We start from the raw sequence: 27,979 nt of genomic DNA on the forward strand, positions 1-27,979 counted from the left end.
TCGGACACAACTGAAGCGACTTAGCTTAGCGGTGGTAGGTGTAGTTTTTACATTTTTCAAGTGGTGGTAAAGAACAAAACAATATCAATAACAATATCAGTAAAGAAAGAGTGACACATGGGCCTGCAATCCTAAAGTGTTTACACCTTGGCACTTTACAGAAAGGTTGCCAACCTCCGGCCATAGTCTCTATTGACAGTTACTTTCTTCTGGCATTTCAAAGATAATATTCTATTGTCCTTTAGTTTCCCTTGTTGATGCTAAGAAATGAGTGTACGGTTCTGAGTCACTGTTTTGTGGCATGATGTCTGTTCTCTCTGGCCACTGTGAGCATCTTCCCTGTGTATCAGGTATTGTTCAGTTTCACTGTGAGGTGTACGGGCATGGAGCTTATCATCTAGGAAATCCTTAGTTACTATCTTAGAATATTGCCTCTCCACATATCTCTTTATCTGCTTTTAACCAAGTGAGTGGATATTAAGTGCTTTTATTTTATTTTGCATGTCTCTGAACCTCTGCTTATATCTTCTCTTCCCTGCATTCTTTGTGATGTTTCAGCTCAGCCTCCCCCCTCATTAACCATCTCTTCAGCTGCATATGTAATCCTCTGCATAGATCTCCAGTTATATTTTTTGTTTCTGCACGTTCTCTTTCTGTTTTTGTTCAAATCTGTTTAGTCCATTTGGATAGTCTCTTGATCTTTCATCATCTTTTCAGTCTCTTCTTTCACTCACTTAAAGATAATAAACCCATTATTTTTATATGCTGTTACTATCTGCAGGCTTTGCACATCTGCTTCGGTACTTTGTTTTTCCCAAGTCTAAATCCTGGAGGCTTATTTTTTCATGTGTTAAGTGAATTTGATTGAGTTTATGTTCCTTAGAGCTTTTTCCATGAGAGTTTGTTTTTTTTTTCCCTTGAAGCATGTGTTTATAGAGTTCTTCTGGAAGACTGTGGGTTTCCTTCTACTGAAAGCTCCATGCTAAGGCCACTTTAAAAAATTTGGAAAGTAAGGGATTATGGGCCGCCCTGAAGGGTGAATTCAGGTCTTACCTGTGTAGATGTGTGTTTGGGATGAGAAATAACCCAAGGGAGATTTTTTTCTTTACCACTCTTGGACCAAGGCTCTCCTACCAAGCAGGTTTTTTTTTTGTTTGTTTGTTTTTTGTTTTTATTTTATTTAACTTTACAATATTGTATTGGTTTTGCCATATATCAAAATGAATCTGCCACAGGTATACATGTGTTCCCCATCCTGAACCCTCCTCCCTCCTCCCTCCCCATACCATCCCTCTGGGTCGTCCCAGTGCACCAGCCCCAAGCATCCAGTATCGTGCATCGAACCTGGACTGGTGACTTGTTTCATATATGATGTTATACATATTTCAATGCCCTTCTCCCAAATCATCCCACCCTCTCCCTCTCCCACAGAGTCCAAAAGACTGTTGTTTTAGTTTTGCTTTTTGTTTTTTCTTTCTCTGGTTCATTCACTTCAGGGCTGCCCTGCAGGGCTTCCAGCTTCACACAGGAGTCTTTCTTTTTGTCCTCCAACTCTTCTGGCCCCCAGGTTTTGTCTTCTTTCCCCCACAGATGTAGTTCATAAACCCTGGTTCAAGACCAGGAGTGGGAGATGCCCTCAGGGCAGTAGCCCTTCATGGCTGGTTTTCCTGTGTGGAGATGTGTCTTCTTAAAGTATCTAGGCTGACTTTTTCTCCAACTCGTTTCTTTTACAAAGGATGCTTTTAATATTTACCCAATGTATTCAGATGTTTTGTCCTAGAATTACTTTCTTTTACCCATGTAGGACAGGAATGGATAAACCATACCTTTCTGTTTACCTATGCATAATATGTATGCCTACACACCTCTCAAAAGAAAAGTTATTTGAGTCTTTAAGAATACAGTAAGGCATAATGGCAGAGAAGGCAATGGCACCCCACTCCAGTACTCTTGCCTGGAAAATCCCTTGGACGGAGGAGCCTGGTAGGTGGCAGTCCATGGGGTTGCACAGAGTCGGACACGACTGAAGTGACTTAGCAGCAGCAAGGCATAATGGGAAAGATATAGAATTTGAACTTAGAAGACTCTATATTGCCACATATTCACTTTATCCCCTCCAGGGCCCAGGTTTCTGGTCTATAAACTGAAAATCTCTGTTTGACCTGCCTCTTGATATGTTATAAGAAAAACAGTAAGACTATGTAACTTTGAATGTAATAAATTGAGTACCCATAAACATATGACATTATTTTTACTGGTGCTAAGAATAAACATTTCATGTACTTGATATTAAGGGTTTTAAGGAAAAAAGTAATGAATACAAGTTTCCTTACGATGTCACATTTGTCTCCCTTTTTCTTGATGCCAACCAAAATAAAATATTGGATCTGGGAGCTTTTATCATCACAATAGCCTTAAGTCAGTATACCTACTTGAGATTGCAGTCAGGTATGTTGGTCTTGGATACTGAATGTGTATGTGTGTTTCTTGGCACCATCATTGGCAGTTCCTTTTAGGCACAAATGAAGTACTGACTTGTAGTTCCTTTGTTTGTGTTGGTAGCTTCGTTGATATGAATCAGTGGGTCTGTCATAAAAAATGTCTGAGAAATTGAATGTATTTGCTGCTGTGTAAATGCATCACAGAAATCTCGGAGTTGGAAGGGGCCTGAAGGTCATCTAGTTTACCTAATTCCTACCCATGCTGTAGTTCAGTATTTAAACTTCATCCTGCCGTATCTGCCCAACAACTGTCTAATTTAGGTTTAATTTCCTTCCGTGAAAGGAACTTACCATGTTGTCTTTGGAGACAGCAGAGTCTTAACTTGGGATTGTTTCTTTGACCAGATCCAAATGTGTCTCCCTTTAACTTTCCCCCTTTGTTTCCCTCCAGTTCTGCTCTTGGACCTCATATAATAAGGCTGGCTCAACCACCCCCACATCGTCAACAGTTGACAACAAGTTCTGTGTTGCCGTTTGATCTTTTTCTAATCTGAGGGAAAATCACAAGTTCCTACAGTTCCTTATAAAACAAATGTTCGTGTTTTCTCATCTCATGTTTAGCTTAAAATGTGTGATACAAGACTTTAACTCGTTTAATCCTCGTATCCGTCCAGTTGGGGTAGATATTATGATGATCCCCCATTTTACAGATGAGAACTGGACCTACAGAGGCCAAGGAAGTTGCTTGAGGCCACATTTCTGGTAAGAAGTGGAGCTGGGATTCTAACCATGGTCTCACTAGCTCTGGAAGCCAGACCCCATTTCCCTCACTGATTTACCACTCTTCTTTCTCACTGTTTCTTCTTAAGGTTAATGCCCAGGAAAACACACTATCCCGGGTGTGGGCTCACCTGAATTGGCTAGAGTGGGACCATCCACTCCTGTCATCTGAAAAGGTTGCCTCACTCCCATGAAGATATGGCTCTTTTGGAGCATACATGGTGTTGTTTGTTTGTTTGTTTGTTTTTAATGCTTCCCTGGTGGCTCAGCAGTGAAAAATCCACCTGCAATTCAGGAGCCACAGGAGACATAGGTTTGATCCCTGAGTAGGGAAGATCATCTGGAGGAGGGCATGGCAACCCAGTCCAGTATTCTTGCCTGGAGAATCCCATGGACAGAGGGGCCCTGCAGGCTACAGTCCACAGGGTAGCAAAGAATCAGAATGACTGAAGTGACTGAGCATGCACGCATGCTCATGGTTTTATTTTAAAAAATTTTTATTAATAAACAATGTTTAAAAGAAATGGAGATATCACATAGAAATGCACGTTTCTAGCTTCTCTGGAAAAATCAGGAACTCTGGTCACCCTGGGCCCTCATTCCTAAAAAGCAACCATTGCTGGGAGCAGAGCACTGGCTGTCGGTACAGGGTGTTTTCCCACTTCACTGCCTCTTCTGACTGGCATCCTTCACCTACAGACCCTGTAGCCATCTGAAGGTATGAATCTAGCATCTAGGTATTATGTTTTTATGTATGTAACTGAAGGATATTTTGGCTGTTTGAGCTCCTACACTAATGTTGTCTTGTACACGGGGTCTCAAATTGCTTTCTCAGCGTGCCATTAAGACATGCTTCCCTGTCCTACTGTGTGATTAGATTTGTGTGTCAATAAATGTAGAGGTAATTTTTTCTCATATATCCCATTAAATTTTATTTGGTTAGGTCAGCTTTTTAAAAAAAAATAAAATCTGATGCCTTTTCTTTCCCAGACAGTGACTGAGATTTCATTAACACTAGACCTGCCTTAAAAGAAATGTTTGAAAGAAGCTCTTCTATCAAAAACAAAAAGGCAAAAGTACACAAAATTTTGAGTGGGTAATGAATAGAATCAGAAAATTTCACTTTCACTAGACCTATTGTTAATATCAGAATAGGTTTTTAAATACTTTAACATAAGGTTCAAAGGGGGAAAAAATTCATAAAAAAAATAAGTATACCTACTTCAATTTGGTAACAAACTTGCAACATGAAAAAGAACAATTTGATACAACAAAACCATAACAAGGAAAGAGGAAAAGGATGGGACCTGAATAGATAAGTGAAGATAAGATGCTACCTGCAGAAAAAGGACTGTTTTATCTGAGACATTTTCTACAAATTTCATGGTAACCACAAAACATAAATCTAGGGCAGAGACACTGAACATAAAAAAGAGGAAATGAGAGAAGCATAACAGAAAACCACCAAACTAGAATGGCAGGCAGAAGCATAAGGAAAAAGGGACAATGGAGAGGTAGAGAAACTGGAAAGCAGAAGATAAAATGGCTGTAGTAATTCTTCACTTACCAATAATCACCCTGAATGTCAGTGAACTGTGTTCACCCATCAAAAAACAGCGGCTAGATGGATTCAAGCACAAGACCCAACTATATGCTCTTTCCAGGAGATTCACCTCAGCTCTACAGACAAACACATAAGCTCAAAGTGAAAGGATGGAAGATGATACTCCAAGCAAATGGCAGCCCCTCCCCCAAAAAAGCAGGTGTAACCATGCTCATATGAGACAAAATAGGCTTCAAACCAAAAAAAGGTAAGAAAAGACAAATATGGACATTGCATAATGATAAAGGTGACAGTTCATCACGAAGATATGTTATAAATATATATGTACCTAACATAGGAGTGCCAAGATATATAAAGCAATTTTTAACAAGCCTTAAGGGAGAAGGCCGGAGAAGGCAATGGCACCCCACTCCAGTACTCTTGCCTGGAAAATCCCATGGACGGAGGAGCCTGGTAGGCTGTAGTCCATGGGGTCACGAAGAGTCAGACACTTACTGAGCGACTTCACTTTCACTTTCATGCATTGGAGAAGGAAATCCCAGGGACAGGGGAGCCTGGTGGGCTGCCGTCTATGGGGTCGCACAGAGTCAGACGTGACTGAAGTGACTCAGCAGCAGCAGCAGCAAGGGAGAAATTGACAGCAGTACAATAATAACGAGGAACTTTAATTTAACACCCCATTTACATCAATGAATAGATCATCCAGACAAAGTCAACATGGAAACAGCAACCTTAAGTGAAACATTAGACCAGATGGACCTGATAGATCTATACAGAACATTCCATCTGAATTCAGAATACACATTCTTCTCAAGTACACATGGAATATTCTCAAAGATTGACCATATGTTGGGACATAAAACAAGTCTTAATAAATTTAAGAAGATTGAAATAATATCAAGCATTTTTTTCTGATCACAGTAGTATGAAACTAGAGGCCACCTATAAGTAGAAAGCTAAAAAACTATGTGCTAGGAAAAAAAAAAAAAAAGCATGCTACTGAGCCATATGAAGTGCCAGTGGTGATGCTGGAAATGCTCCCAAGAAACATAGAAAAGTCATGACATTACAAGAAAAAGTTGAATCGTCTGATATGTACTATAGATTGAGGCCTGCAGCTATGGTTGCCTACCATCTCGAGAGAAATGAATCCAACGTAAGGATCATCGTTTAAAAAAAGAAAAGGAAGAAGAAAGGAAATTTGTGAAGCTGTCACTGAAGCTGTGCCGGGAGATGTGAAAAATTCACACTTTTTGCTAAGTACCTTTTAATCTTATATTGAAAATGCAGTGTTTATGTGAATGTGGGATGCTGTAAGTAAGAAAGGCATTCCTATAGACTTTAATGTGATTCAAGAAGTAAAGTCATTAAATGACAGCTTAAAGCAAAACGAAGGTGGAGGATCTAAAAACTGGAGAATCTGGCTGTTTTTTTGCTGAGCAAAAGGTTTTTAGTTTGATGTAATTCCATTTGTTTATCTTGCCTTTTGTTTCCCTTGCCTGAGGAGACATACTCAGAAAGCTATTGCTGAGGCTAAGTCAAAGAACATACTGCCTCTGTTTTCTTCTAGGAGAGTTACAATTTCAGGTCTTACCAGTGCAAGTCTTTATTCCATTTTGAGTTGACTTTTGTATATCATGTGAGACAGTGGTCTAGTTTCTTTTCTTCTTTTTTTGGCATGTCTCTGTCCAGTTTTCCTAGCAGTATTTATTGAAGAGATTATCCTATCTTTATTGTATGTTTTTTGCTCCTTTGTCATAAATTGTCCATATGTGTGTGGGTTTATTTCTGGGCTTTCAGTTCTCTTCCATTCATCTATAAATCTGTTTTTCTGCCAGTACCATACTTGTGATTATTATAGCTTTGTAATATTACCTTTAAAAAATTTCTGATGCCTTTTTATATCCTGATTCACGTATCCTTCTTATTAACTATTAGTCTTTTAAGATTAGGTACAGCTGCAAATAACAGAAAATCCAAAGTAGCAGGGCTTAATCCAGTAGAAGCTTCCTTGTCATGGCAATGAAGTGTAGAATTGTACTATCCAGGGTGATTCCAGCAGCTTCATGATTTTTAGGGACCCAGTCGTCTCATAATATTGTAGTGTCACCATCTTTAACACGTATTCTGGGGCTGCTCAAACTACTCTCTGGGACCACTCAGAAGTCAACTGTTATCAGTGTCGCTGACACTTGACTTGGGCCAGCATCAGGCTTCAAAAGAGGCTGAAATATGCTGATTCTCTTCACAGTGGCCATGTGCCCAGCTAACATAAAAAAGATGTAGATGAACTTACTGTTTAATTGCTTTCTTTTATTTTACTTTTTTTAATGCAGCACCTTCCAAGCAAATTTCTCCTAAGGTTTTAATCAGTAATTCTAAAGCAAGAGAGAACATTCTTTTAATTTGTGAGGCTACCATTCTGGTATGAATTAGACACACAGTTCAGATTCTTTCCAGCCAGTTTCTCCTTCAGGATGGCATTGTGTGTGTGTGTTTGTTAGTCGCTCAGTTGTGTCCAACTCTTTGCGACCCAGATGGCATTAAGCATCCCTAAAGTGTGATCATTCTGATCACGTGATAGTTTGGTGTTTTCCTCCCTTTCCCTCCCATGGAATGAGAAGCAGAAATCGGGGTTATTACTCAGGTGAGTTGCAGGGCACAGATAGCAGGAACAGCTAATATGCAGCAAACACCTACTGTGTGTCAGATGCTTTACAGACCTTAATATGCTGATCTTTAAAATTCCCTGAAAAGTGGATTTTGATGTTCCCGTTTGTGTATGAGTATGTGGAGGCCCCAAAAGTTTAAATAATCTGTCCACAGTTACCCAGCTAGTCAAATGGCAAAGCTGATGTGCAAACCTCCTCCGATGGGCCTCAGAGCTCATCCTCGTTCTCTTAAACCACCTTGCTCCTCCAGGGAGGGGTGCTGCCCACCACTGCTGAGATTCATTGGGGGAAGCTTTGGATACCAACCTGAGGAATTCAGAATTCATCCCGTAGGCATCTACATTTTCCTGTTGATTAAAATAATGTCTGCAAAGCAGCCGTCATAAAAGGTATAAATGCCATTATTACAGAAACATTCTTATAGTCCAACTGGTAAGTGCTAAAATGAGGAACTTTTTCTCTAGGGAGGGTCACTGACCCATGATAAGAAATTTGGTGATGTGTGGAAGAAAAAATAGTGTATTGGGCTTTTTAAAAAGAAATGTATAAAAACTTGGCTGATTTTGAAGTTAAGGGCAGAGGCTATTTTTAAAAGTCATTTATTAGCCGCTGTACAACCAGTATTTCAAAATTTCAAAGCAGATGTGTTTTTGTAGTGTTCAAAGTTATAAGCATTGGGGGAAAAGAAAGGAACATGGAAACAAGAAATTAAGTTTTAGGGTAGAAACAGATTATTATCCTCTTAGAATAATATAGAAGAAAGAGTAGAAAAATAGGGAGAGGGAAGGTAGAGGTAGAAAAGAGGCACTAGAAGGAAATATGCAATAAAAAAAGTAACATTTTCCAAAGCACAAACTCGTAGTCAGGCCCTGTTCAAAGGGGTTGTTGACTTAGTACTATTGTAACAAGGAGATGGCTGTTTCGTTTCAACTGTGCAGTGGTAGTTTATTTCTACACCTCAGGATAGAAAGCAGTGGCAGCTGTGACCACCTGCTACAGTTACCTCTCCTTAATACTTGCAAGAGTCATTCTGTGTTTCAGTGTGACATCAAAAGGAGTGCGTTGACATTAGCGAAGTACTATACGCTGTACACATTTGGATTTAGCAGTTCAGTTAAGTATATTCCTTTACTTGCTAAACAGGAAAGTATGCATTACTAAGCTGGTAAGCATATTTATGTAGAGTTCATCTATAGTACTAATTAGTTTGATGTTGATGTACTCCTTTTGTGTACACACACACACACACACACACACATCTATGAACTGAAAGTAAGCTGGCCTTAACAATGATAGCAATATTTAGGAATTAAGGCAAAAGCACCGACAGGGATAAGGACTAATGCTCTTTATTACTAACAGGAACAATTCACTAAGAAGACATTATAGTCATGACTCTGTGCTGTATTTACACTAAAGTTTCTAAGTAATGAAAACTTAGTGGCTTCACTCTAAAGGCTTCAGAATATTTCAACATTCCTTCATGAAAAATAAGTAGATCAAGCAAAATTAAGTAGAAAGATATAAAAAATTGGACATATTTGCTAAGTTTGTAAAGAGCACAGACATACTGGAGAAAGCATATTTGGAAGAGTGGAATGGAGCTGGGGAGAAGTGATGAGACCCTGGTTGGCTGGAGTTTGAGGAAGAAAAAAGAAGAGACTTGTAGCAAAGAGTTGTAATGAGTAATGGGCCTTTGGAGAGAAATTATAGTTTCCTAGGACTGTAATAACAAATTACCCTACTGGGTGGCTTAAAACAACAGAAGTATATTATCTCTTGAGTTCTGGAGGCCAGAAGTCTATAATCAGGGTATCAGGAGTGCTGTGTTCCCTTGGAAGGTTCTAGGGGAGACTCCTTCCTTGCCTTTCCAGCTTCTGGTAGTTCCAGGCATTCTGTGGCCTGGCCCCAGCCTTTGCCTCCATCTTCACACAGCCTCCTCACCTGTATGTTTGAGTCCCGGTCATCTCTCTGCCTTTCCTTCATAGGAACATTTGTCATCTCAAGATCATCTTGGATTATATCTGCAATGACCTTTTTTTCTAAATAAAGTCACAGTCACAGATTCCAGGGGATAGGACTTGGACATATTTTCTTAGAAGCCACTATGCAACCCACTAGAGAATCAAAAGAGGATTTTTTAAACATTTATGCAGTTTCATAGTATGATTACCTGCTTGAAACCTATCAGAGAGAATTCAGTAAAGATTCAGATTACTTGTTCAAATTTTTAAAAAATTTTGGAATTATGGCTGTCCTTGTTTTTGTTATTTTGCTGATTTTGTGCTGAGTCTAAAACACAGGCTAGCTGTCTTCTCCTATCTGTTGGTAACTGGCTTTCCTTTCTGTTTGTCCTGCTTGCAAATGGCCCCTGGGAAAATCGTGACACTCCCCTCACTCCCTTATCTTTCAAACTCCGTTAGCATCAAAACTCACTTGGGAAGTCCCTGGTGGTCCAGTGATTAGGTCTCGACACTTTCATTGCTGGGCTCTCAGCTGAGAAGACTTAAAAACTGGGGTGACCTGATGGCTGAGACAGACTGACATCATCTTTACTCGTGTGTTTGGTGGTTGGTGTTGGTTTGCTGTGGAGAACTCACTGGGGTGTCAAGCGGAGCACCTCCAAAAGGCTTCTGCATGGAGTCTAAACCAGACTGGTTTGGACTCCTACACAGTGCAGTGGCAGGCAGGCCTCAAGAGCAACTATCACAGGGGGTGAGGCATTTTTTAGATCTAGACTTGAAAGTTGCAGAGCTTCTATAATATGACACTCTGCTGGTGGACAGGGTCACAGAGGTCTGCCCAGGTTCAAGGGAAGAGCTGCAGACCCCGCCTCTCTGTGGGAAGTGTACAGGGTCACACTGTGAGAAGAATCTATGATACGGGAGATATCGTGATGGTGTATTTGTAAAATATGGTCTACCACACTGTCCAGCCACATTCTGCCAAAATTCATCTTCGTTTCAGCCAGCCAGTCTTTTCACCTCTGTGTTCTTTGGGCTGATTCATGAGTCTACCCTAGTTCATGCAAAATCTTTACTAGAATTGTCCATGACTATCTTCTCTATTGGTCAGAAACCTAAGCATCCTTTAGTATCAACTCAGCCCTCAGCTGCTACAAATCGACGTGATGGGAAAAGTGAAAGTGTCTCTGTTTTTTAAGGTCCGTTTTGTTTCTGTAGTTGGCAAATTTAAGATAAGTATGATGATAGACACTGGAATTGTTTTCAAAATGCCATACCACTTGTATTTAGCTTTGTGTTTGCTCTGCAAGTTCCCTCTTTTAAAGGATAAAACTATATTTGATTTTGTTTCCTGGAAAAAGAGTTATCTCTGGATGTTCTTTGTCTTTCAGATGCACAGATTGAACAGATATTATACAGGATTACTCCAAGTATTCTTTTCAACTCTTTAGGAGAAAGTGATAGAACTTCAGATCAGAGAAACAATCATCTGCTAAGCTGAAATCATTAAAATGGTCAATATTAAGGAGTCCTGAGCTGTATGTCATTGTTGGTCATGTATTTCTGATTCATGCCTAGGAATGAATTGGGTGCATTTGATTTGATTCTGCATTCTATATAAATTTAAACATGATTCACATTTGGGGTAGTCTGACCTATACCACATGATACTACTTACTAAGAGATAGAAATTAGGTATTGTGTGCAGAGGTGGACATGCAGCATTTATAAAATCTGTTGAGTTGGTTCCTCACTATACTTTCAAAGAGCATATTTTTCATCTTTGCTCAGTCTTCATTTACGCATGTTTTAGTAAAGCTTTAGTCAATTGCCTTTGTGGCTTTCATACATGCCTAGGAAGATATCGGTCACATGAGGGATTTGTACTGTACTGCTTGGTGCATATACATGTGAATTGTGTGTGCACATTCACTCACACTGGCAGAACTGCTGTGTGTCCACAACCAGCTGTGTATCCATTCTCAGAGTCTCTCTGCCTTTGGGCAAAAAAGAAGGGACAAATGGAAATGTATAACAAAGCTCTGCTCATGGCATAGCTTTCCTAGTGATCACTGATCTCACTCCCCTTCATACACTCACAGGTCTTGTCTTTAAAAACTTTCTTTATTTGGCCATGCCAGGTCTTAAGTTGCAGCATGTAGAATCTTTAGTGGCAGCTTATGAACTCTTAGTTGCAACATGAGGGATCTAGTTCCCCAGCCAGGGGTTGAACCCAGGCCCCCTGCACTGGGAGCTGGGAGTCTCAGCCACTAGACCACGAGGGAAGGCGCCGCTCATGCGTCTTTTATGATGCTGTGTCTTCTTTGGTTCAGCACCTCTTGTAACTTCAGCTTTGTAACTTCCAGACAAGGCAGAGCCAAAATTGATCACTGAAACCAACACCATCAACATGTCAATCAAATCCACTGATAGTTCTGGAGTAGAAAAAGAAGAGGAGGAAGGCAAGAAAAAGATTTAATTTAGGATCCAGACTGTGGCCTTGAACATAAGGCATTTTCAGCGAGTTATTAGATTGGTTTTGGGTTATGGTTATTGATTTTTCCTGTTTATGGTAAAAAGTCAGTATCTAAGGATCTCATTTCCCAGTTATAAAAATTCAAAAGAATTGGTTATTTCTCTCTGCTTTTGAGGTTGTTGAAAAATCGCATTATAGCATAAAGAGGAATTGTGTTAAGCACCCTTATTGGATTCATCATTTCATGAACATTCTGATAGTTCATTAGGAGTATGCCTTTTACTGTGTCCTGAAAGTCAGAAAACATAAGGTAGGCTTATTTTCAGAGCACATAAGTGTGAGTATCGGGAGAGAGTCTAAAAGATTGTAAACACAAGAAAATGTTGCTATATATATATATATTTTTTTTTTCCCCCAGATTCACTGTTGTACCCATTGCTTTAATGTAGAGATCCTTCTCCTGATTTTGAAAAAAACCATACTTAATGTGCTATTTGCACGCGGCTCAGTGGTAAAGAACCTGCAGTACAGGAGACACGGGTTGATCCATGGGTAGGGAAGATCCTCTGGAGAAGGCAATGGCACCCCACTCCAGTACTCTTGCCTGGGAAATCCCATGGACAGAGGGGCCTGGCAGGCTTACAGTCCATGGGGTCGCCAAGAGTCAGACTCGACTGAGCAACTAAACAGCAACAAAAACCTAATATACTACTTAAAACTCTTACCTTGTGTCTTGACTTTGCAGACACCAGCCCCCCACCTTGGTTAGGTTCATTTTTTCCCTTCTGCACTGAGTTAGAAAGGCAGGGAGGAGGAGGGTGGGAAGTCAGGATCAGAAGCTGCCAAGCTAAAGCCTGCTTTTGAGAAGCAAACAGCATTCACTTTCTTTGGTATAAACACAGAATTACATGTTGACGGTGAAAGACTAGTGAATGCAGAATGACCATGAAGTTTGAAGAACCCTGGGGCACAAGTGGGACAGTTGACAGTTTTGAAATTAAGCAGAATTCTCCGAAGGGGGTAGAAATCTAAAAGAAAACCCAAAGCTTTTCAATTCCATTGATATTGAGTGGGACCGAATGCAAATATTAGTGGAGAAATCAATTTAAGTGGTTCTTTATACTCACATAAAGATTGCCTGTCTCTAAAGGAACAATCAGTTTTAGAAAACACAATCTATTCTCTAAATTTAAGTACATATTCCCTCTCTCTCTCCCTCCTCCCCCTCACCCTCTTTGTCTCATACAGAGAGAAAGAGAGAATAATTCAATTCTTACTTTGTTCTAAAAAGTTTTGAACCTCACAGACTTCTTTTTTTGCTTATTTTTCTACATTATGCTTTTAGGTGGTTTTTCCAGTAAAATTTGAAAGATAAAAAATCAACTCTTTTAGCAGGGAAGTCTCATGAATCTAAAGTTTCTAAATATGAAACACAAAAAATCCCTCTAGTGCTAAGATCTGGTTGACAAGGCTCTTTTCTTATCTCTGTCCAGTTGAAGCAAAAGCTTTTCAGGTGGTTCCACTGGGGCAGCATAGGTTTCTTTTTGATCTTTTCTGGTGACTCAGATGGTAAAGAATCTGCCTGCAATGTAGGAGACCCGGGTTCAACTCCTGGGTTGGGAAGATCCCCTGGAGAAGGGAATGGTAACCTACTCCAGTATTCTGGAGTAGGGATTCTGCCCAGAGAATCCCATGGACACAGGAGCCTGATGGGCTACAGTCCATGGGGTCACAAAGAGTTGGACACGACCGAGCGGCTAAGCACACACACGCAGGTTTCTTCCTTTTGTCTCACAGTGTTTCCAGATGTCTGTCAATAGACAAAAGAACTGTTCCCTTTTCTGTGATGCCTTTTGTGTAGAGTGAGTTGCTTGGCAGATGAAGTTAAGAAGGGAGCTCAGAGAAGAGACAGAAAGAAAGCAGAGAAAATTTACCCTGCTCAAAATAACAGCTCAGCTAACATCTACACAGCATGTGCTTTAATGACCGATAGAGCTGTTTGTAAAATAGAATTCCCCAGATGCTGACATGCCCTTAGCCTAGACCTGCTTTTCTAGTCGTTGAGTGTTCCAGCTGTTCCAGCAGTAATGGCTCCTTACACTTGACAATGTGTGTATCCTCGGGGCTGATAGTCATGAAGGCCATAGACAGAGCAGCAAGTGATCCAGATAGTTGAGACTTAGGGCTGTGTCGGCAGCACTGTGACTCGGGATGGCCACTTACCCAAGGGTAATATTTTAGAAATCCTGTGGGCTTCCCTGCTGGTTCAGACAGTGAAGAATCTGCCAGCAATGCGGGAGACCTGGATTCGATCCCTGGGTGGGGAAGATCCCCTGAAGGAGGGCATGGCAACTCACTCCAGTATTCTTGCCTGGAGAATCCCCCATGGATAGAGGAGCCTGGCAGGCTGCAGTCCATAGGGTCACAAAGAGTCGGACGTGACAGCGACTAAGCACACAGCTGTTGCTCAGTGGTTCAGTGTGGTTGTGGTTGTGGTTGTCACCATGGAGGTCTCACAGTCAGATGAACAGATCTCAGTTGGTAATCACACCGCTTATAGGTCGCCTGGGCACTGTTCCACCCGTGGCGGCGCCCCCTGCCCTCTGAGAGGTTCCTGAAGACCTCCTGTGCCAGCCTCCCTGCACCTTCTCCCTGAGTCCACTTCCCCCTTCTGGGCACGCATGGCTTCTGTATCCGTCTCTCCCATCACAATCAGAGTCAGCCTGTCTGGATACCTACATCTAAAGCCCTCCACAGAGCTAAGCCTAGATTGTAACAGCTGACACGTTGTCCCCTTGCCCTTTCCCTCACAAATATAATCCATTTAGAGGAAGAAACCTGGGAAAAAAAGACACACCCACAATTTCAGATAAGTAGTTGCTATTTCATAGAATATAACATTTCTTGGGAGACGTTGTGAAAAGGAGACATACTTGAAATAAGTAAAGAATATCAAGTGAAGCTAATTAAGAAATTAGGAAGCGTGTTTTAAATGGTCACACTGACACATTTTGACAATGAGAAAGGAAAACTTAAATGGATAGTAGCAGCTGGTCCTGGATGGGGTGGAGATAGGAAAGTAGTCGGAATTCAGATAGGTGATTTCAGATTTGATGATGAATTTGAGGTTTTGCTTTATATTTGTCTCTTGCAGCAGAGCTAAATAGTAATAACATGGGTCTAGAATGTTAGCAGTAGGGGAAGAGGGGAAAGAGAGATTTCAGAGATTACTAAAAGAAGAGGCAGGAAGACTTCATGACGGAGTATGGAGAGATTTAATGTGCTGCTCTAGGTTAATCTCCCTGTTGGAGCCAACTGATCTGGCTTCACTGGGAAGGGGTGTTTTCCAAAGGAGAAGTACTTTTTCTTCCTTCCTCCCTCCCTTCCTTCCTTTTTTTTATGGTGAGGTCCCCTGGAAGAGAGCATGGCAACCCCCTCCAGTATTCTTGCCTGGATAATACCATTGGACAGAGTAGCCTGGTGGGCTACAGTCCATGGAGGTGCATAGAGTTGGTCATGACTGAAGTAATTTACCACATGTCTTTTAAAATTAGGAATATTTTTTCCAGTATGCTGGCTCTCTGAAAGGAGTGACTGTCTTATAATTTTAAACAATCATGAGACCTGACCATGCTTTATGATAGTAAAAGATAGATGGGATTCTGGGATGTTTCTCCCTGACTTGAGGCTACGTATTGTGCATGGTAAAAAAAAAAAAAAAAAGATAGTATCCATTTATCCCAATAGAAATAGTCATTAAGAATTTTGGCATTTAGAGTGTCTAAAAATTGTTCAGAGCAGATTTGGTGAATTATCTGAGCAGTCTGATAAATGGTCAGTGCACAAAATCTAGAGTCAAAAGCTGCCATGGGCTCTAATCTGTTCAAATGAGATGCGTGCACCAGTGTCAGTTTTCAGACAATTCCCGGATCTTTGCTTCATTTTGGAAGATGTGGCCAATATCCCAGAGAAGCCAGAAGATTCTCTCCAGGTGGGCTGGAGTGTAATTGCTTCTGAGGGTAAGTGTGAGGCCGGGGAGAGAAAGGGAGACGCAGGGGTGGCAAGGGGAGAGAGCGCTGAAAGCCCAGCTGAGAGCTCTCCTCACAGGTGAGCGCTGCCCTAAGTATCGAGTCTATGACACCCAGGAGGCCTGAGACGCGGGACGGAGAAGTTAACAAAGCATATTTTATATGCGTGAAATTGACAAAAGAGGCCCTGCTAATTGGGCAATTATTTTTACTCTGGGGCTTCCCAATGGCTCAGTGGTAAAGAACCTGCCTGCCAGTGCAGGAGACACGGGTTTAATCCCTGGGCTGGGAAGATCCCATGGAGACAGGAATGGCTACTCACTCCAGTGTTCTTGCTTGGAGAATTCCATGGATGGAACCTGGCAAGCTCCAGTTCATGGGGCTGCAAGAGAGTCAGACATAACTTAGCAACTAACAACAACAGCATGCTTCATGGACCTTATTTCATATAGTCGTCACATCAGTGCTGTGAACTCAGTACTACATTTATTGCCATTTAAGAGGAAACTGAATATCCAGGAGGTTAGTAATTTGCCCAAAATCTCACAGACTTAAGGGTCCAGAGCCTACAGTTCTGAATGCTACCATACAGCAGCAGGATGCTAGCTAAATGCTAGGCATTAAATCTGTTTACAGCAGTCCTATTAGGAGGCATTAGCCTCATTTACTGGAGAAGGCAATGGCAACCCACTCCAGTACTCTTGCCTGGAAAATCCCATGGACGGAGGAGCCTGGTAGGCTGCAGTCCATGGGGTCGCTAAGAGTTGGACATGACTGAGCGATTTCACTTTCACTTTTCACTTTCATGCACTGGAGAAGGAAATGGCAACCCACTCCAGTGTTCTTGCCTGGAGAATCCCAGGGATAGGGGAGCCTGGAGGGTTGCCATCTATGGGGTCGCACAGAGTCAGACACGACTGAAGCAACATCGCAGCTTAGCAGCCTCATTTACAGTTGAGGAAACTGAGGCTCAGAGGACGTGAACATAGTACATGGTAGAGTTAAATTTATTTTAATTGAAGGATAATTACTCTACAATATTGTGTTGGTTTCTGCCAAGCATCATATGAAACAGCCATAGGTATACCTATGTCCCATCCCTCTTGAACCTGCCTCCCACCCCATCCCACCCCTCTAAGTTGTTCAGTTCAGTCAGTTCAGTCGCTCAGTCGTGTCCGACTCTTTGCGACCCCATGAATCCCAGCACGCCAGGCCTCCCTGTCCATCACCAACTCCCGGAGTTCACCCAAACCCATGTCCATCAAGTTGGTGATGCCATCCAGCCATCTCATCCTCTGCTGTCCCCTTTTCCTCCTGCCCCCAATCCCTCCCAGCATCAGAGTCTTTTCCAGTGAGTCAACTCTTGGCATCAGGTGGCCAAAGTATTGGAGTTTCAGCTTCAGCATCAGTCCTTCCAATGAACACTCAGGACTGATCTCCTTTAGGATGGACTGGTTGGATCTCTTTGCAGTCCAAGGGACTCTCAAGAGTCTTCTCCAGCACCACAGTTCAAAAGCATCAATTCTTTGGCGCTCAGCTTTCTTCACAGTCCCAACTCTCACATCCATATATGACCACTGGAAAAACCACAGCCTTGACTAGACGGACCTTTGTTGGCAAAGTAATATCTTTGCTTTTGAATATGCTATCTAGGTTGGTCATAACTTTCCTTCCAAGGAGTAAGCGTCTTTTAATTTCATGGCTGCAGTCACCATCTGCAGTGATTTTGGAGCCCAAAAAAATTAAGTCTGACACTGTTTCCACTGTTTCCCCATCTATTTCCCATGAAGTGATGGGACCAGATGGCGTGATCTTCGTTTTCTGAATGTTGAGCTTTAAGCCAACTTTTTCACTTTCCTCTTTCACTTTCATCAAGAGGCTTTTTAGTTCCTTTTCACTTTCTGCCATAAGGGTGGTGTCATCTGCATATCTGAGGTTTTTGATATTTCTCCTGGCAATCTTGATTCCAGCTTGTGCTTCTTCCAGCCCAGCGTTTCTCATGATGTACTCTGCATAAAAGTTAAATAAGCAGGGTGACAATATACAGCCTTGACATACTCCTTTTCCTATTTGGAACCAGTCTGTTGTTCCATGTCCAGTTCTAACTGTTGCTTCCTGACCTGTATAGAGGTTTCTCAAGAGGCAGATCAGGTGGTCTGGTATTCCCATCTCTTTCAAAAATTTCCACAGTTTATTGTGATCCACACAGTCAAAGGCTTTGGCATAGTCAATAAAGTAGAAATAGATGTTTTTCTGGAACTCTCTTGCTTTTTCCACAACCCAGCGGATGTTGGCAATTTGATCTCTGGTTCCTCTGCCTTTTCTAAATCCAGCTTGAACAGCTGGAATTTCATGGTTCATGTATTGTGGAAGCCTGGATTGGATAAATGATTTTGAGCATTACTTTACTAGCGTGTGAGATGAGTGCAATTGTGAGGTAGTTTGAGCATTCTTTGGCATTGCCTTTCTTTGGGATTGGAATGAAAACTGATCTTTTCCAGTCCTGTGGCCACTGCTGAGTTTTCCAAATTTTTGCTGGCATATTGAGTGCAGCACTTTCACAGCATCATCTTTCAGGATTTGAAAGAGCTCAACTGGAATTCCATCACTTCCACTAGCTTTGTTCTTAGTGATGCTTTCTAAGGCCCACTTGACTTCACATTCCAGGATGTCTGGCTGTAGGTGAGTGATCACACCATCGTGATTATCTGGGTCGTGAAGATCTTTTTTGTAGGTTGTTTTTTTCTAGGTTGTTACAGAGCCCCAATTTGAGTTCCCTGAGTGATACAGCAAATTCCCATGGGCTATCTGTTTTCCATGTGGTAATGTGTATGTTTCTGTGTTACTCTCTCCCTGGATCCCACCCTCTCCGTCCTCCCCGACACCACATTCTTAAGTCTGTTCTCTTTGTCTGTGTCTCCACTGTTGCCCTGCACATGGGTTCATCACTGTGTCTTCCTAGATTCCTATACATGGGTATAATTTAAGGTCATATCTGCCTGACCTGCCAAATCATTCTCATTGCACTACTATATGTGATGTTCACCAGATGTTGCCCTGATAACAGCAATAGCTGCTTATACTTCTGTAGAACTTACTCTGTGCCAAGCACTGTTCTAAGTACTTGATATTTTATAACTCTTCTTTTGGTGGGGGGGGAGCAATGATCCTTCCTGATAAGTACTCTTATTGACCATCCCTATTTTTCAAATGAGGAAATTGAAGCCCAGTGAGGTTAGGTAACTTGCCCAAGTTCATAGGACTATTAAGTGGTGGAACTAGAATTTGGGCTCCAGCGGGTAGGGGGTGGGGTGGGGCAGGGGTGGGCGGGGTCTCGCTCTAGCAATTGATCACTTATATGCTCCTCAAAGAATGAAAATGAAAAATGGAAGTAAGAAAGGGAAAAGATATCAAAGCAGCCATTTGACTTTCTTAGGGGTTTGTTGGCCTAGTGTTTTTTTTCCAGAATAAAGCAAGGCTTCATTTTAAGATCATTGAAAACAGGATAGGATCTGTTGAATACAACAGAGCAGACAGCCAATATTTTTAGCCAAGAGTTGACCTTTCCAAACAGTCTCCACACTAAGAATGCCTCACGGCAACTAAATACCCTTTATCATGTTTTACAACGAATTAGGCACATCTGTTAACAAATCGTCTCTATTAGAACCTGACAACTGATAAAAATGATGAAACAAGATAGCTCTTCATTAAACAGAACAATCTAACCCTGTGCCATCTCCGAGAGTTGTGCAGAGATATTTTGCATTTGAAATGGAAGAGAGTTTCTTAGAAACTTATCTCTCATCTTAAACTGCTTGTAAAACTATAGACATAATCTCCTCTGCTTTTGAAAGCAGGCCTGGTAATAGTGAAATATGGGAGACAGCAAAATCATTCCCCTTGCAAAGCAGTGAAGTTTATAAAATGGAGGCCCTTCCCTCCAAATACACCTTTTCAAACCCCAGAAGACCTCTGAGATTTCAGAGGGGAGAAAATGGATACCTGTTCCCTTTATTCATCGAAGTCCATGTTGGCCGAGGACAACCCTGTCAGGCCTCAGGGAATTTTCAAGCACAGGATCTGACACTAGCGTTGAGTTTCATTTTGGAGCAGCATAAATTCCCAGAGAACCGATTTATGCCATTTGTGTGGCCTTCTCAGTTTCAGAGCGTGATTACACTTTATAAAAAATTGAGAGCAGACTGTTGTGCTTCCCCGGGGACACTTAGGTTTCAAGAAGGAAAAAAGAGCTTCTTTTGGCCCTGATGAAAATCTCAGAGATAGATGCAGGCAACAGCTGCTGGGGTTTTGACTGTTTTGTTTTCAAGCTGCTGCAAGAAAAATCAGTCTCCATCATTTAGATGAGAAGAAACAACTTAGCCTCAGTGGTCAGAGAATCAGGCAGGGCCAGGGTGAGCAGAGTGTCTGCAAACACAGATCCTCCTGACACATGAGGAGAACACCAGCCTGGCCACTCACACTGCACCAGGGAGGGGAAACTTAAGGAAAAGAAGACAAGACTCTTCCCCAGGTTGTTAATTAAACAGTGGGGGGATTTAATCTTTGGTCTCTGTTCTTGCTTCCACAGCCAGGAGGCTCTCCCCTCTCTTGATTTTACTTTTGTTTTTTTTGAAATACTTCTTTCCTTTTTTTTTTTTTTTTTTGGCCAAGCCACATGGCATGTAGGACCCCAACCAGGGGTCCAACCTGTGCCCTCTGAAGTGGAAACACAGAGTCTTAACACCACCTGGGAAGTCGCATCTTGGTTTCATTTTTAACATTTATTTTAAAATTGCATATAGTAAATAAAATTCACTTATTATTATTATTATTTTTTTTTTTTACAATCCTATTAGTTTTGACCCCTGGTGGCTCAGTGGTAAAGAATCTGCCTGAAATGCAGGAGACATGGGTTTGATCCCTGGGTTGGGAAGATCCCTGGAGAAGGAAATGGCAACCCATTCCAATATTCTTGTCTGGAAAATTCCATGGACGGAGGAGCCTGGCAGACTACAGTCCATGGGGTCACAAAGAGCCAGACACTACTTAGAGACCAAACAACAGCAAATGAGTTTTGACAAGAGTCATGTACCACCACCAAAATCAAGATACGGAAGAGTTCCACCACCACCTGAAATACTCTGGTGCTGCCACTCCGTAGTCAGATCCTCCCCCCACCAGCATCCTCTGGCAGCCAGGCCCATCCACATAGTTTTGCCTTTTTACAGGATGCTCTATGAATGGGATCATACGGTCTTTGGCCTTTTACATCTAACTTCTTCTACCGAAAAGATAGCATTTGAGATTTATCCCTGTCATTGTGTGTATCAGTGGGCTTCCCTGGTAGCTCAGCTGGTAAAGAATCCACCTACAGTGCAGGAGACCCTGGTTCGATTCCTGGGTCAGGAAGATCCGCTGGAGAAGGGATGGGCTACCCACTCCAGTATTCTTGGGCTTTCTTGGTGGCTCAGCTGGTAAATGTGGGAGACCTGGGTTCGACCCCTGGATTGGGAAGGTCCCCTGGAGAAGGGAAAGGCTACCCACTCCAGTATTCTGGCCTGGAGAATTCCGTGGACTGTATAGTCCACGGGGTCACAAAGAGCCGGACAGGACTGAGTGACTTTCCCTTTTACTTCGTGTGTATCAGCAGTTGGCTCCTGGGTGGCGTCTTCTCTGCTGATGTGCCACGCTGTGTGCGTTGCTTCACCACTGAGGATCTCTGCATTGGGTGATTATAAACAAGGCTGTATAAACCTTCACGTACAGGCTGTTGTGTGGACCTGTGTTTTCTCTTGAGGCTCTCTTGTTTTGAACTGGCATAACGCACTGATTTCCATCCCTTTCTTCCCTCCTCTCTCACAGTGTGGTCAGAAGGAAGGATAACAGGCGCAGCTAAAGAGCACACAGCCCTCAGCCAGGCAGCTTTTCCAACGCCCTAGGCTGCTTGCTGTCTCTCACACTATATTCCTTAGACCTACATCTGGGGCTTCAGAAGGCAAAGTAGCAATTCCATTGATATCACATGACTGGAGTGGTGATTGAATTAGCTCTCCTCCTCCAAATGGAGTCATTTTGACCAAGGGAAGAAAGTAACACTTACTACCATGTGACTGTATTAAATATTTAAACATAAGCAAAATTGAAATTGTCAAGAACTTCGTGTAGTGTTTATCATCTGGAATTTTGCAGGGAATGGTATTTGTGTCTTATGGGCAGTGTTTTTCCTTTTAATCAGAGACTTGGAAGTAAAGATCTCAAGGGGGCCGTGCGTGCATGTGTGCGTGCAAGTCACTTTAGTCGTGTCCAGCTCTTTGTGACCCCATGGACTGTAGGCCATCAGGCTTCTCTGTTCATGGGATTCTCCAGGCAAGAATACTGGAGTGGGTTGCCGTGGCCTCCTCCAGGGGATCTTCCTGACCCAGGGATTGAACCTGTGTCTCCTGTGACTCCTCCACTGCAGGCGGGTTCTTTACCACTGCAACAGGAAGCCCCTTAAGAGGGCCGGCCAATGCCAATGTGATGAAAAGTTGATGTGTAAATGAAGTCAGGAACAGAGAGTCAGGGTCCACCCACATGAAGGTGCTAATAAATTTTGCAAGAAGATGAATATGTGAAGAGTGGAAAGACCAGTTTGAAACCTTGACAAAAAAACATATGCTGTGAAGATAAGGAGCCAAACCCCGAGAGACCGGTTAAGTTGAATCAGATTAGCTTGTGTCTTAGAATCTGTGGCCTCATCTTGTGCTCTAGATAAAGGAAAAGAGAGCATTTATCTTAAGAGAAAAATGCAAAGAAAAACTGAGTTTTTTTTTAAAAGCAGTTTTAATATAGAAATGGGAAGTAGGCCTAACTAAAGACTGCTGCTGCTGCTGCTGCTGCTAAGTCGAGTCAGTCGTGTCCGACTCTGTGCGACCCCATAGATGGCAGCCCACCAGGCTCCCCCGTCCCTGGGATTCTCCAAGCAAGAACACTGGAGTGGGTTGCCAATTCCTTCTCCAATGCATGAAAGGGTAAAGTGAAAGTGAAGTCGCTCAGTCATGTCCGACTCTTAGCGACCCCATGGACTGCAGCCTACCAGGCTCCTCCGTCCATGGGATTTTCCAGGCAAGAGTACTGGAGGGGGGTCGCCAGTGCCTTCTCCGAAAGACTGCTAGAGAGAAGAAATGAATTTGGAGCAAATGGCAAACAGCAGAAGGCATTAGAGCTAAGTTTGCAAAATCTAGAAGGACTGGAAATGATTTAACCTATGCATGTCAGCTTATGTTGTGCAAGTTTGTTCTTCTTGTTCTTTAGTCGCTAAGTCCTGTCTGACTTTTTTTCGACTCATGGACTGTAGCCTGCCAGTCTCCTCTGTCCATGGAATCTTCCAGGTAAGAATACTGGAATGAGTTGCCATTTCCTTTTCCAGGGGATCTTCCAGACCCAAGCATTGTCTCCTGCTTTGGCAGGCAGTTGGTTTCTTTACCACTGAGCCACCAGGGAAGCCCTGTGCAATTTTAGAAAACTTCAAAAAAAATCTTTAAAAAGTTGTCCCTATTTGCAATTTTATAAAAAGGCATGTAATCTTTTAATAGATATTATATTCTTACACATTTTTCTGAAAACAACTGAGTGGATAGTTATCATCATTTTTCAGTCAGATCTAGAAAAATGTTTTTTTGAAAGAAAATGTTCTTATGCTAAAGATTTTCCCACCAAATGTTACATAAAGAGAAAAAAAGGAATGGTGGCAGAGTTTTTAAGTACTAGGAATGAAAATATTTTGAAAATCTCAACATAAAATTCTTTAAAGTCCTGTTATAATTACACACAACTCAAATTATATAGAAAAGCAGTAAGTCAAAAGTCATCACAAATATAAAAATTGCTCTGAGGCAAAATGAAGAGATTTTCTGAGTGATCTGTAATATAAAGGAGAAATTCAGGGAAATATAATAAATCTTGAACCTTTTATTAAATTGAGATTAAAGGGTATAATTCCAGTTAGTAAATAGCAATGGATATCAGCTGTACCCTCAAGTTTTTAGCTACTTATTATTGCTTCATTTTGAGAATTACTTCAAGATGGGCTTTCCTTTACTTGGTTGACATTGGTCTGGGCCAGGAGTCAGCAGACTGTGGCCCAGTTTGACAGCCAAATCCAGCCCACAACTCTTCTTTGTATCTAAAGTTCTGTTGGAACACAGTCACACTCATTTGTGTAAGCACTGTTGAGAGCTGCTTTCTCCTTATATTGCAGAGTGACATTGTGGGTAGTCTATGCAACAGATTGTACAGCCCATGTAGCCTAAAATACTTACCTTCTGACTCTCCAAAAGAGTCTGCCCCCGACCCCCTTACCCTGGAGTAAGCCCTGGAACCAAGGCTACCCTTACTTCAGCAGCGTTTGTCCAGATTCCATTTTTAGGACCTAGGTCTTGATTTGCATTCAGAGAGGTTGAATTGCAGTAATAAAACTCATGGCCAGCAGAAGTTCCTGTTTGTTAATTTACAGTCAGAAATTTTGCTGCCAAGAGAAACAAAATACTTAATTTGCTGATTGGTGAATAGTCTCTGTTCACTTCCCTAGTAGCTCAGTTGGTAAAGAATCCGCCTGCAATGCAGGAGACCCCCGTTTGATTCCTGCGTCAGAAAGATCCGCTGGAGAAGGGATGGGCTACCCACTCCAGTATTCTCAGGCTTCCCTTGTGGCTCAGCTGGTAAAGAATCCATCTGCAATGCAGGAGACCTGGCTTCTATCCCTGGGTTGGGAAGATCCCCTGGAGAAGGGAAAGGCTACCCACTCCAGTATTCTGGCCTGGCGAATTCCAGGGACTATACAGTCCATGGGGTCACAAAGAGTCGGACACAACTGAGTGATTTTCACTTCACTTCACTTCACCGAACAAATGATGTTTGGAAGGTTGTTTGGTGTAAGAGCAGTGCGAGGGGTTAACTAATAGGATAACTCTTTGAGCTAAAGTCTTGGTAGTGGTGGTGGTTTAGTCACTAAGTCCTATCCAACTCTTGCAACCCCATGGAGTGTAGCTCACCCAAGCTCTTCTGTCTGTGGGATTTCCCAGGCAAAAATGCTGGAGTGGGTTGCCATTTCCTTCTCCAGGGGAGCTAAAGTCTTAGTCTCCATCATCTTCTGGCTAGCATTCCTTGCCCTTCCCTGTATTCCAGAGAGCATTCCAGGTTCCCCTGCCAGCGGGTTGGTTGGAAGGTTTAGCAACAGTAAGCGCTGATATAAGCAGGGGCAGGAGAAGCCTGGATATTTCTCTCTCTCACTCATTTTGGGTGGCAGCTCTGGAGTGCTTAGCCCATTTCTTGGTTCCGCTCCACTGGGCAGCCTTACTCTGGTTTTGGGTCCCGCAGGCCAGCCCCAGCCTCTGGGCCTTAGTAACACACTCGTTCTTTTTGCTCCTCCAGTCCCAAGAGGGGTCGAATTTCCTGTGGAGGCTAATCTCTAGGTTGCCTCAAACTCCCCTGTTTGCTTTTCAGCTTTCCCTAGTGAACCAGTTTCCTTTGTTTGACATACTCAGAGTGGTTTCTGTTTTTCAAACATGACCCCGACCCATAGTGGCGTCTAGCCTGCCATCAAGAATAATCCTGGAGTCACCCGTTCACATTCTGATGGTCAGGATTCCCCTTTTTCTGGTTGCTGGGCGCACCTGCCCTCGCTTGTCAACAGCCTGCGGTCATGCCACACAACCAGCTAGGCCAGACTTGTGTGCCAGTCCCTGTGACAGTGATGTGCGTGTGCCAGAAGCCAGCGCTCTGCTTGAAAGGTGTTGCTTAATATCGGCCACTTCCTAGCAGATTGTATTCATTGGGTATTATTTTTAAAACAATATATTCTCAGAGTTCAAGATCAGTAATTACATGGTCCCCCTGTGTTGGCTATGCCTCCTTTCACTGCCTTCAAGCTACCAGATTCTTCTGCTTGCTCCAGAATTCCAGGATGGGGACGATCCAGAAATAATTGTCCACTTCCGGATCCTCACCAGCCCTGCTCCCGGATCTGAGTTGAACAGTCTGTCACGCCTCACCCAGCCTCTAGTTCTTTCCCAGAACCACCTCCCTGCACCCTCTCTTAGCCTGGACAACCCTATTCATCCATCGTGTCTTTGCTAAAGCTTCCATTGTACCTGCATCTCTGGTCTTCCCTGGAGCTCAGATTGTAGCTGAGCTACAAGGCCTTCCGTGGAAGGCAGGGCTCCTTCCTTGGAGACCTGGCTTGTCAGACAAAACAACAAGAATTACATGGAATTCAAATTTAAAAATTAGACCTTTCTGCCATTTTTCCCCAGGCTTTTTCACTGAGTACCACATGTCAATTGGCTCCTTGGATATGCAGGTGATATATTTAAAAAACAGAAGCACTGAGTAATAATAATAACGTTGAATCGTATAGTCCTTTCTCTTTCCTCAGTCTTTTTATTCGTGTTATTTTATTCTGCATCCTCCACGATCTGGGAGTGGTGGTGTGGGGAGTGGCGATTACTGCTATGTTATGAAAATTGAGAAGCTAGTGGGAACCTGCTGTATAGCACAAGAGGCTCAGCTCGGTGCTCTGTGATGGCTTAGAGGAGTGGGATGGGGCTGGGGGAGAGGGAGGCTTCAAGAAAGAGGGGATATATGTATACATAGAGCTGATTCACTTTGTAGTACAGCCAGAAAGTAACACAACATTGTAAAGCAATTATACGCCAATAAAAAAAATTAAATTAAAAAATAAAAAGTAAGAAGCTGAGGCACAAGGACCTCAGAGTGCAGGTAAGGGCTGGTCCTCTTGACATTTTACGTTGAAGATGAGGCATGCCTGAGATGTTTGTTTTGCGTCGGAGCAGAGGTGAGGAGAGCACAGGCGGTGCTGCCCCATCGGGTTTCAAGAGCGCCCCCTTGTGTTCGTGTCTCTGGGATGGTCACTTCCGCCTTCCATGGCTATTCCCCAGAAGCTGAAAGAGACTGGCTGCAGCCTTGGAGGGGTCGTTTCCCTACGTTTCCAAGGTTGTTTCCACTTCAGTTGCTTCTCCTTCCTCTTCTACTGCGTCCCATGTCCCTAGCTCTGCCACAGCGGCTGTGACTAACATCCCCGCTGAGCAGGCAGCGTGACCAATACCAAACCCTGATTCCTGAGGAATCGCGAATAATGGAACTAGAGTGGACGGTCCTCTGTGATGACTTACCTCTCAAGCTTTGTGGAGGACATTGACGAATATGAAGCCTAAGGGAGAAATTTCCAGTGTAGACTGTGGAGCGATTCAAAACAATGTAAATTCATTGCTTTTAGGTATTGAAACTCTCTGCTTTGGGGCTGTGACTCTTAGAGATGATTCAGCAAAAAGGAGCCAGACTGAATATGATACTGTCCTGCTCGTGGGTCATGGTGATGCGCTGAATAAAAATCGAATAAAAATCAGATTGAGAATTGATGCTAGCTTGGGGCAAGGATGGTAAATGTGTACTTTTAATATGTCTTTTATAATTTACAGTCTTCAAATGTTTGTACAAAATGACTTTATATGCAGTTATGTTTGTGATTGCCCTTTTAATATGCTACTTGGTAGGAGACAGATGTTATATTATTTGATGTTATACAGTTAGACTGTTCCATAAAAGCAAGTTAATACACATAAATCTTAAATCTTCTTTCCTTTTTGTCCCACTGAAAACATGCATGCCTGAACTACAGAATGCTAGAGAAACAAGTGTTAGCATCTCCATCAGTCTGTACTATCTCTGTTAACATACGGCAATATGTCACATCTCTGCAGAGACCCTCAGCCACTATTGAGGTTTCTGATAAGGCAGTTTCTGTTTTCCGAAAGTGGTCAGTGGGTAGGAAAGAATTTCATCCCTTCATAATATAAAGTACATTTATCTGTTCCTCTCAACATATAAAACACTCTACCTGTTGCAACAGTTCTGGTGACACTGGTGCGTGGTTGTGGGTGAAAAGGGTCCTCCGTGCTGAGGCCCTAGACTCTGCTCCGGTGAGTTCATGCTGCAGACGCTGCCCTGCACAGTCTCAGACCCTGTACCTATTGAATCTGAACCTGCAGTTTA

The 27,979-nt window shown here is 42.5% G+C and overlaps 1 protein-coding gene and 1 pseudogene across 5 annotated transcripts in view; both read left to right on the plus strand.

Moving 5' to 3' along the window:
• RNF150 (ring finger protein 150) overlaps positions 1-27,979 on the plus strand; it is a 279,374-nt gene that overhangs the window by 38,962 nt on the left and 212,433 nt on the right. The gene's annotated exons all lie outside the window — the stretch shown is intronic.
• LOC133229244 (regulator of nonsense transcripts 3B-like) overlaps positions 4,728-27,979 on the plus strand; it is a 35,993-nt pseudogene continuing 12,741 nt past the window's right edge.

Source organism: Bos javanicus, chromosome 17 (assembly GCF_032452875.1).
Source record: "Bos javanicus breed banteng chromosome 17, ARS-OSU_banteng_1.0, whole genome shotgun sequence".
NCBI lineage: Eukaryota > Metazoa > Chordata > Mammalia > Artiodactyla > Bovidae > Bos > Bos javanicus.